The following is a 10,805-nucleotide window of genomic DNA, read 5'->3' on the forward strand; positions in this document are numbered from 1 at the left end:
TCTCTTTGCCCGTCTGTCTCTTTCCAGGTCTGTCTCTTTCCAGGTCTGTCTCTTTCCAGGTCGGTCTCTTTGCCCATCTGTCTCTTTGGCCGTCTGTCTCTTTGGCCGTATGTCTCTTTCCAGGTCTGTTTCTTTCCAGTTCCAGTTCTTTCTGTTTCTTGCCCGTCTGTCTCTTTGCCCATTTGTCTCTTTGTTCAGCTGTCTCTTTGCCCAGCTGTCTCTTTCCAGGGCTGTCTCTTTGCCCGTTTGTCTCTTTCCAGGTTTGTTTCTTTGCCCGTCTGTCTCTTTGCCCGTCTGTGTCTTTGGCCGTCTGTCTCTTTCCCCGTATGTCTCTTTCCAGGTCTGTCTCTTTGCCCGTCTGTCTCTTTGCCCGTCTGTCTCTTTGCCCATCTGTCTCTTTCCAAGGCTGTCTCTTTCTAGGTCTGTCTCTTTCCAGGGCTGTCTCTTTCTCCGTCTGTCTCTTTCCAGGTCTGTCTCTTTCCAGGTATGTCTCTTTCCAGGTTTGTCTCTTTCCAGGTCTGTCTCTTTCCCCATTTGTGTATTTCCCCGTCCGTCTCTTTCCAGGTCTGTCTCTTTCCAGGTCTGTCTCTTTGCCCGTCTGTCTCTTTCCAGGTCTGTCTCTTTCTAGGTCTGTCGCTTTGCCCATCTGTCTCTTTCCAGAGCTGTCTCTTTCTAGGTCTGTCTCTTTCCCCATCTGTCTCTTTCCAGGTCTGTCTGCTTCCAGGTCTGTCTCTTTCCAGGTTTGTCTCTTTCCAGGTCTGTCTCTTTCCCCGTCTGTTTCTTTCCTCGTCTGTCTCTTTCCAGGTCTGTCTCTTTCCAGGTCTGTCTCTTTGCCCGTCTGTCTCTTTCCAGGTTTGTCTCTTTCTAGGTTTGTCGCTTTGCCGGTCTGTCTCTTTCCAGGTCTGTCTCTTTGCCCGTCTGTCTCTTTGCCCGTCTGTCTCTTTCCAGGTCTGTCTCTTTCCAGGTCTGTCTCTTTGCCCGTCTGTCTCTGTCTGTCTTTTTCCACATCTGTCTCTGTCTGTCTCTCTGTCTGTCTATCTCTATCTCTCTGTCTCTTTCCCCGTCTGTCTCTGTCTGTCTCTTTCCCTGTTTCCCTCTCTCTGTCCCTCTCTGTCTGTCTTTTTCTGTCTCTCTCTATCCGTCTCCCCACTGACATCTTATTACCTCACACATAAGCTTCTTATACTAACAGTTTATTTTGTTCCTATAGCAACCACTGACAGTTGTTATTAATAACCTATAGCTCCCACCTCCATTCAGTTTAATTGAGGCAGGATTTTTGAAGAGTAACTGTAAAGCGCGGGGTTAAATTTTCCCGCCCAAACATAGTCTATGACGTTCCCATGAGTCACATGGGGCGTCTGTGCAAAATTTCGTGATTGTAAATGCGACGGTGTGGATTTCTTTAGCGGACATACACACATACACTCAGCTTTATATAATATATATATATATATATATATATATATATATACAGTGTAGTATAAAGGAAGTGTAGCCATTCATGTTGGTGTAGTAGGGCATATGAAATGGGTTATTCTCATCAGACAACCTCATGAATGTCTCACTTAACTTACAGTCATATGAAAAAGTTTGGGCACCCCTCTTAATGTTAACCTTTTTTCTTTATAACAATTTGGGTTTTGCTATTTCAGTTTCATATATCTAATAACTGATGGACTGAGTAATATTTCTGGATTGAAATGAGGTTTATTGTACTAACATAAAATGTACAATCCGCATTTAAACAAAAATTGACCGGTGCAAAAGTATGGGCACCCTTATCAATTTCTTGATTTGAACACTCCTAACTACTTTTTACTGAATTACTAAAGCACTAAATTGGTTTTGTAACCTCATTGAGCTTTGAAGTTCATAGGCAGGTGTATCCAATCATGAGAAAAGGTATTTAAGGTGGCCACTTGCAAGTTGTTCTCCTATTTGAATCTCCTATGAAGAGTGGCATCATGGGCGCCTCAAAACAACTCTCAAATGATCTGAAAACAAAGATTATTCAACATAGTTGTTCCGGGGAAGGATACAAAAAGTTGTCTCAGAGATTTAAACTGTCAGTTTCCACTGTGAGGAACATAGTAAGGAAATGGAAGAACACAGGTACAGTTCTTGTTAAGCCCAGAAGTGGCAGGCCAAGAAAAATATCAGAAAGGCAGAGAAGAAGAATGGTGAGAACAGTCAAGGACAATCCACAGACCACCTCCAGAGACCTGCAGCTTCATCTTGCTGCAGATGGTGTCAATGTGCATCGGTTAACAATACAGCGCACGTTGCACAAGGAGAAGCTGTATGGGAGAGTGATGCGAAAGAAGCCGTTTCTGCAAGCACGCCACAAACAGAGTCGCCTGAGGTATGCAAAAGCACATTTGGACAAGCCAGTTACATTTTGGAAGAAGGTCCTGTGGACTGATGAAACAAAGATTGAGTTGTTTGGTCATACAAAAAGGCGTTATGCATGGAGGCAAAAAAACACGGCATTCCAAGAAAAGCACTTGCTACTCACAGTAAAATTTGGTGGAGGTTCCATCATGCTTTGGGGCTGTGTGGCCAATGCCGGCACCGGGAATCTTGTTAAAGTTGCGGGTCGCATGGATTCAACTCAGTATCAGCAAATTCTTGACAATAATGTGCAAGAATCAGTGATGAAGTTGAAGTTACGCAAGAGATGGATAATTCAGCAAGACAATGATCCAAAACACCTCTCCAAATCTACTCAGGCATTCATGCAGAGGAGCAATTACAATGTTCTGGAATGGCCATCCCAGTCCCCAGACCTGAATATCATTGAAAATCTGTGGAATGATTTGAAGTGGCTGTCCATGCTCGGCGACCATCAAACTTAACTGAACTGGAATTGTTTTGTAAACAGGAATGGTCAAATATACCTTCATCCAGGATCCAGGAACTCATTAAAAGCTACAGGAAGCGACCAGAGGCTGTTATTTTTGCAAAAGGAGGATCTACAAAATATTAATGTCACTTTTATGTTGAGATGCCCATACTTTTGCACCGGTCAAATTTTGTTTAAATGCGGATTGCACATTTTCTGTTAGTACAATAAACCTCATTTCAATCCAGAAATATTACTCAGTCCATCAGTTATTAGATATATGAAACTGAAATAGCTGTTGCAAAAACCCAAATTGTTATAAAGAAAAAAGGTTAACATTAATAGGGGTGCCCAAACTTTTTCATATGACTGTATGTCTCACCTCTGTGTAGTGGCTTTCTCTATGGTTTCTCCTGATTCGTCTTGAGCTACAGGTATTCATCATTAAAACAATTGGGCAGATCTACTATATTTCTAATAGAGATGAGCCACCATCACCCTTAATAATTGTTTGGCATTCTGATAGATCCTAAAGTTTCCCACAGTAAAACTTTGCTGAAGCTAAGTAGGTAGACCTTCTTCTCTCGGTTACTTCTCACATCTGTCTACAGTTTACAGTTCTAATCAATGAAATTACCTATATTGCCAACAATGGTACATATAAACCATATTTCAAGGTTTATAAGCCAAAAGAGGACAGCCACCAACACTTTTGACGATCCGAAATCTTCTTCAGTAAAGCTTTGTTGACACTAAGTAGGCCAATTTTTTTCTATTGGTGGGCACATGTTACTTTTCACCCGTGTCAGAGCGGTGGCTTTCTCTACAGTTTACAGTGTTAATCAATGAAAGGATCTACAGTATATTGCAAACAATGGTACATTTAAACCATATTTCAAGGTTTATAAGCCTAGAAAGGACAGCCACCAACACTCTTGACGATCCTGAATCTTCTTCAGTAAAGATTCATTGACACTAAGGCCAATCTTTTTCTATTGGTGGGAACATGTTACTTCTCACCTGTGTCTGAGTGGTAGCTTTCCCTACAGTTTACAGTCCTAATCAATGAAATGATCTACATTGCCAACAATGGTAGACGTAAACCATATTTCAAGGTTGATAAGCCTAGAAAAGACAGACACCAACACTCTTGACGATCCTAAATTGTCTTCGGTAAAGCTTCATTGACACTACGTAGGCCAATTTTTTTCTATTGGTGGGCACATGTTTATCTGATACTAAACTTCTCCAAGGAGACCAAAAATCTTAATACCTAAGAGGAAGAACATATAATTGATCAGTTCAACCATGATGTTTATTTGATTTTCATTAACACGTGTCTTATCTTCACCTACATGAACATCTCGAGATCAAATGTCTAAAGCTGGCAATACACATAAGATGAAAGTCACTGAAATAAATCATGACTACCAGTTTAACCGATGGCCGGATTGTCTGTACAAACAAGCATATAAACCATATTTCAAGGATTATAAGCCTAGAAAGGACAACCACCAACACTCTTGAAGATTCTAAATCGTCTTCAGTAAAGCTTTGTTGACACTAAGTAGGCCAATCTTTTTCTATTGGTGGACACACGTTTATGTGATACTAAGGTTCTCCAAGAAGACCAAAAATCTAACCATCTAAAAGGAATAACATGTAATCGACATGTTCTACCATGATGTTTTATTTTCATGAAAACGTGCCTTATCTTCACCTACATTAACATCTCGACATCAAATGTCTAAAGCTGGAAACACACATAAAATCAACAAAATTAATCAAAAAATGAATTTCCATCATCTACCAGTATAACAGATGGTCGGATTGTGTGTAAGAATGACCCAAAGTATGACTGACTGCAGTCTGGCATATCCTAATCTTTAGCATATGGACAGCATTAGTTGACTGTGTCCATCAAGAATCCCTTCACAGTCCTGGACACCTCAAAGCTCTTTATAGGTTTTCGGAAACTTACCTTAGGTTTTTCTTGAGTCACCTGTCGGTAGAGATTGAGGTGAGGGTATATTTTTCCTTCTCATAGTTTCATGGCCCAGAAATGTCTCTTCTGCTATTCTATCGTCACATCACACGCATTTCCTCCTCAGCTCGAAGGCAGGATAGCCCAGCCTACTGAATTCACTTCTTGTTCTCCGCCTGTACTTTGAAAGTGCATAGTTTCCCAGCTCTGACACGGGCTTTATGGGCAGGGACAGAATGCAAATTGAAACTATCTTCTCCTCCTGCAGGTTGGAAAGCTGCATGCAACTGAAACCCTTCAAGTTAAAGTGCACAACAAATGTGCACATATCTCGAAAACATATTCTGAAGAACTGTAGAGAGTTACGAAACTTATGAAATAGCATTTCCAGAAGATAAGATATGAGATATTTATTGGAGTCGATCCCAATCTATGAGCTTCATTAATCCATGTTTGGTATTAATCAGAGTCGGTTAAGGCTTATTTACTTAGTCCGGATTGTTCAATCAAGTACTTGTGATCTGAGGATTCATAAGTCTGCAGTCACATAGTGACACATAGAGTGACTGCAGAGTTATGGACTTGGGCTTGACAACCCCTTTAAATAACAGTAGATAGCACCAGTGATTAAATATCACAAATAATTGAATCCTAATTCCCCTTCTTTTCCTACCAAGCTTGCTGGGGACTTTGGACAGAAATCCATATTAATCATGTATCACATGACCAGTTGTCACGCATTGACTACATGAGATCCCCCCGTTGAGCGCTGCAACACACAGGGTACATGTGTGACGCCCTGGACTAGCCAGGTAGTCACAGGTAGACCCCCGCATTACACCTGTCCCCCAATAAGGTGTCATCAGCCAAACATTAAACCCTAGTCATCCCCCCTCAGGACTTGATTGACACACCAGGGGGCGGAGCCAGGTGGTTGGCCGCGCCCACCGAGGAGTTCAGAGAGCCTGAGGCGGGAAAAGTGGAGTCAGTAGTTAGTAGTGAGTAGTGGAGTGAAGGAATCTGACGGGTGCCGGGGTCAGATCCCTGGTACCTTGGCTAGGAGGCAAACGGTGGCCTTAGCCTGCAGGAGCCGGGAAGACGGCTCGGTGGAACCGTGGTGGACCGGGACAGGGTAGTGGCCTGCCAGTACCGACCCGGTGAACCGACTCGGAAACCGGAGCACAAAGGGGGGTACTCAGACAGTGAAACCAGGTCCAGAACCCACTGGACTGAGTTAATTAACTGATTGCGGTCTGGAATATAGGTCCTTTCCCACCCAAGTCCCAACTGAAGACAACAGCCCAACGAGGTGGATAGAAAGCCACCACACAGGCAGAGAGATCCCACGGGCCAGCGTCTGCGAGCAAAAGGGCTCTCCCGACATCTACCAGGCCGGGGTGTGGACTCCTGACGCTGAAGCGCAGGCAGCCCAAGTACACAACACGGTGCAGGAAAAAGGCCAAGACCACCAAACCGGGTGGGGGACCAGACGCAGCCGGCTGCGGGCACTGACCACCATCAACTTGGTTTACCAGAGACTTGTGTGTGTCAATAACTGTGAGTACAACAGTGCCATCCGGCCGCGCACCGCCCTGCACTATCCAGCTATCCCCAACGGGTCCCGGGGCCATCATCCCTACCCACGGAGGAGTTAACATCTTGCTGCACTACCATTTCCCCCCGGGTGCCCAGTAATGGCAGAGGTGGTGTCCAACTTCACCACAACCCGTGGGTGGCGTCACGAACTCAAACATGGCTCCGACCGTGCAACTACCTACCCCCCTTCCAAAAGCGCCAGCACCCCTTTCAGAGCGAAGTGACCCCGGGTCCGGAGCCACCCACCAATGAGCCTGGACCCGAGCGGCTCGGCTGCAGCCGAGCGCGGAGCGGTACACATGATACAATGGCGAGCCCTGATGCTAAGGAAAGGGAAGCAGGGTCACCTCCTTAACTCACCTAAGGTTGATCCCTGCAAACCCTAACATCCCTATATGGGTTCTACACCCCATCGCCGATCACGCGCCTACTACTGTTTTTCTCTGGACTTAGCCCTGTATAGTATGCAGGGCAGCGGGAACGCTAGTAGCACTCTAGGTTGAAGACACAGAGAGAATTAGCCAGACAGGGGTAAAATAAACAGAATCATACAAAGCACTCAAAACAACAAGAGGTAATGATGAGCAGCGGATCAGAGGGGACAAACCAAGAAGGACTCTCAAAACAGCTTTCACACAGCAAATATTCTCTGAATGGCTGACTGGTTCACAGCTCACAGGTTCTCTCTAAAGGCAAGCTAAGCAGAAACTATCACCAGCAATTACCTGAGCTAGGAGGAAAGTCTTTATAGCAGAGCTAATTGGAAATAGAGAACAGCTGGCTATCGCTTTCATTCAGAGTTCAGGAGACCAGAGGGTCTACTTAACCCTAGCAGCACTGGGTAAAAGAGAATCTGCACAGCTAGCAGTATTAACCTGAGCAAGAGTATATGAAGCAAGATAATAGTAAACTGGCTAAAATTACTATAACTACAGTACAAGGTAAATCAAAGTTCAACTTATATGAATAAGTAAGAAAATATATCCATCCCATTTTTGTTTGCCAATATATGGAGTCTGACTGCTGTGGTCTACACTGATCCCAAGAAATGGTGCTGTGAAGAGTCCCAGCTGAATGGAGTGGAGGTTAATTATCTGCACATCCACTCCGGTCATTCTAAATGGAAGTCCTGCAGATTGCCGAGCATGCACTTAGCTGATTTTTAGCACTCCTATTAGAATGTATGGAGAGGCAGTGCGCATTATTGACCTCTGCTCCATTCAGCCAGGGTTCTTCTGAGCAGTTGTTCTTGAGATCGCTGGGGACCACAGCAGTTGGACTCCCAACAATCAGAAAGTTATCTCCTATTCTGTGGATATAGGATAACTTTCCAACTTGATAACACCCCTTTAACAGAACCTGCTACACTTCAGTATGGCTACATTAATTAAAAAAAGGCACCATTAGCTGTAGATAAAAGTCAGAAGAAGTTCAATTCCTAAGTTGGCTACCAATTACAAAAGTAAGATTATGTACAGCAAATGATGTAATGGCCTAACACTTTCACAGTTTTCATCCTGAACATCTATTTTCCCTCTTCGCCAATGATTTATTTTCCCAGAGTCCCCGTCTAGGAGATGGTCAAATCCTTTAGATTCCTGGAATGAGGATTACCTCCGTGTTGAGCCCGGAAACGTCTGGCCAAAGGTATCTTCTTCCTTTCAAATGTCCCCGATATGTTCCAAGATTCTTCTTCTCAACTGATGGAGCTGGTCTAATCAACATAATTTTTAGATACAGACACCCCAATAAATGGACAACTCCTTGAGTTCTACAGTTGATGAAATCCATGTTTCAATATTTTAAGCCAGTGTTCATGCTTCTGAAACTGATACTTCCAGGAATAAAGTCACAGTCCTTCCACTTTCTACACCTAAGGGTCCCAGCAATTTGTCTCTTGTAGAGTAATTGAAGATGACTATGAACTAAGCAATCCCTCAAACTATGACCTCTTCCATAAGTCACCAATGTGACAAGTTTACAAGTCTCTCAACATCTGGATCTATTCTCAAAACCTCCAAGTAAATCTGGAGTACTTTCAACACTTCCTTCGACTATCAAAAGTCCTTATCAATTATCAATCGTATCCTACCATCACTATCCTGTTTGGAATTAGGGATCATGAGTGATGAATGAATCGCTGCCCTCACATGGTGATAAACCAGTTTAAGGACCCTGTCACTATAACATTATCTCTTAATTCCTTGGCCACACATGATGTTCATTAGCTTCAACAAATTACGGCCGTTCCTCCCTCCCAGAATAGGGAGCCTGTGTAGGAGCACAAGGGCTCTCCATAGCCGTACCCTTGAGCTGGTGTGAGGTCTCTAGTCCTGGGCTGGTGGGAGGAATGGCTGTTATTTCCAAGTGCTAAAGTATGTCACACCAAGACTACAAGCTGAGTATAGGAACCTGCTTACCTTACTGAATGGAAAAACAGATGCTTGTTTGTTACTGGTTAATTACATTCTGGGAAAATCTTTATATTGTGCCCAAAAAATCAAACTACTGCAAGACCAAAGAAAATAAAAGAAATGGGCATCAACAATGTAGATTATGTAAATTAAGACCACCGCACACACTTGATTGTCCTCCTGCTTCAGATTCATCTGTCCTCTTCATCCAGACTCCTCTGTCTTTCTTCCTTTCCAGACTCATTTGTCCTCTTCAACCAGACTCCTTGTGCTACTACTCCAAATTTATTTGTTCTCCTTTCTGACAAAGTCTATTAGACCTCCCCCATTATTAATCATGTAACTAAATAGAAATAAACACAAAACACAGAGAAAAATCCTTTATTTTAAAAAAACAACAAATCTCTAACTCCAATTTATTAACCCCCAAAACACCCCTGCAGGTCCAACGTAATCCACACCACAACGTCTCATGATGATCCCGGCCCTGCTACATCCTGAGGTCGCAGTTTGCAGTCACATTAGAAAACGTGACTGAACTCTGTGGCCATGGGGACACACTGACGGAGCCGCAGCTGTGAGAGTGGTGACGTCAGTTAATTCACCTGAGGTCACATCTATCGGTTCCCCAGGTACCCCAGCTGTGACCCCAGCTCATTGAACCAAAATCCGGTAATTCAGCATTGAGTTCAATGGTGCTGGATTACTGGATTATTGACCTCAATGGTGCCGCATTACCTGATTAACCGGCACCATTAAAGTCAATAATCCAGCAGCACTGAACTCAATTAGGGATTACTAGAATGCGCTTGCATTTTGGTAATTTGGGATTGAGTTCAATGAGTTCACCTAAGGTCACAGCTGGTGTTAGTATGGTACCCCAGCTGTAACCTCAGGTGAACTCATTGAACTCAATGCCAGATTATCAAATTCGTCTATGTGGGCACATTAAGTATTTTGTTGCAGACATTTCTCCACAAAATTTGCAGTTTCTGGCAAAAAAAGCACCAAAAACACATCAAAAACTCATCACGTTTTTGGTGCGTTTTTCTGCCAGGAGATGCGGATTTGGTGCAGAAATGTCTGCAATCAAATACTAAATGTGCGCACATAGCCTAATCCATTGAGTTCAATGAGTTCACCTGAGGTCACAGCTGTGACCTCAGGTGAACTCATTGAACTCATTCTCAGATTACCATAATACATACACATTCTGGTAATCTGGCATTGAGTTCAATCCTGTCGAATTATTGACTTTAATGGTGCTGGTTAATGAGGTTAAATAGACAATGAAACACAGAGGATGGACTCGACATGTAAAAATCAAGAATTACTCCCTAATAATAAAACCTCAAAGTAGGAAGATAATGATTAGTGATGGTTGAATAGTAACTATTCTTGTTCGAATAATTCGTAACAAATCCCAAAGTACTATTCAGGTATTCGTCATGAATAATTAACCTAATGCAAGTCAATGGAGAAAAGGAGGATTTTTCTTGCAGTACTGAATACTGGAGTAGTACTCAGTATTCGGTGATCATTATCCAAACACGAATAGTTATTATTCGCCCATCTCTAATAATAATCATTGTCTAGTGTACAAATTAGGCCAAGAAAATACAATGTGTATATACACTTACATGCGGTTGATAGTATTGTGAGGTCCCTGTGTCATGCCTCCTGACAAAGAAAGGGTGAAACATGCGTTGGCAAGGCAGGGACCTCCCAATACTATTAGCAGCATGTAAATGTATATACAGATTGTATTTTCTTGGCCTAATTTGTGCACTAGGCAATGATCCTTATTGTCATATTTTGAGGTTTTATTATTGGGGAGTAATCGTCTTTGTCACGAACAGCCGGGATAATCACTCAGATATCCCGCAGCTGTTCACGGATTTATCAAGAACACGACTACTCTCTAGCACCCCCTTAGTGTCAGGTCAATTTCGGAACTGCCGGACAA

At 43.1% G+C, this 10,805-nt stretch overlaps 1 protein-coding gene across 1 annotated transcript in view; it reads right to left on the reverse strand.

The window, feature by feature from the left end:
- Window positions 1–4,996, reverse strand: part of IL4R (interleukin 4 receptor) — a 51,933-nt gene extending 46,937 nt beyond the window's left edge. The window contains exon 1 of the mRNA XM_075318101.1: window positions 4,827–4,996. The gene's annotated coding sequence lies outside the window, so the exon portion shown is untranslated. The remainder of the gene's footprint in view (window positions 1–4,826) is intronic.
- Window positions 4,997–10,805: the final 5,809 nt, after the last annotated feature.

Source organism: Anomaloglossus baeobatrachus, chromosome 7 (assembly GCF_048569485.1).
Source record: "Anomaloglossus baeobatrachus isolate aAnoBae1 chromosome 7, aAnoBae1.hap1, whole genome shotgun sequence".
Taxonomy (NCBI): Eukaryota; Metazoa; Chordata; class Amphibia; order Anura; family Aromobatidae; genus Anomaloglossus; species Anomaloglossus baeobatrachus.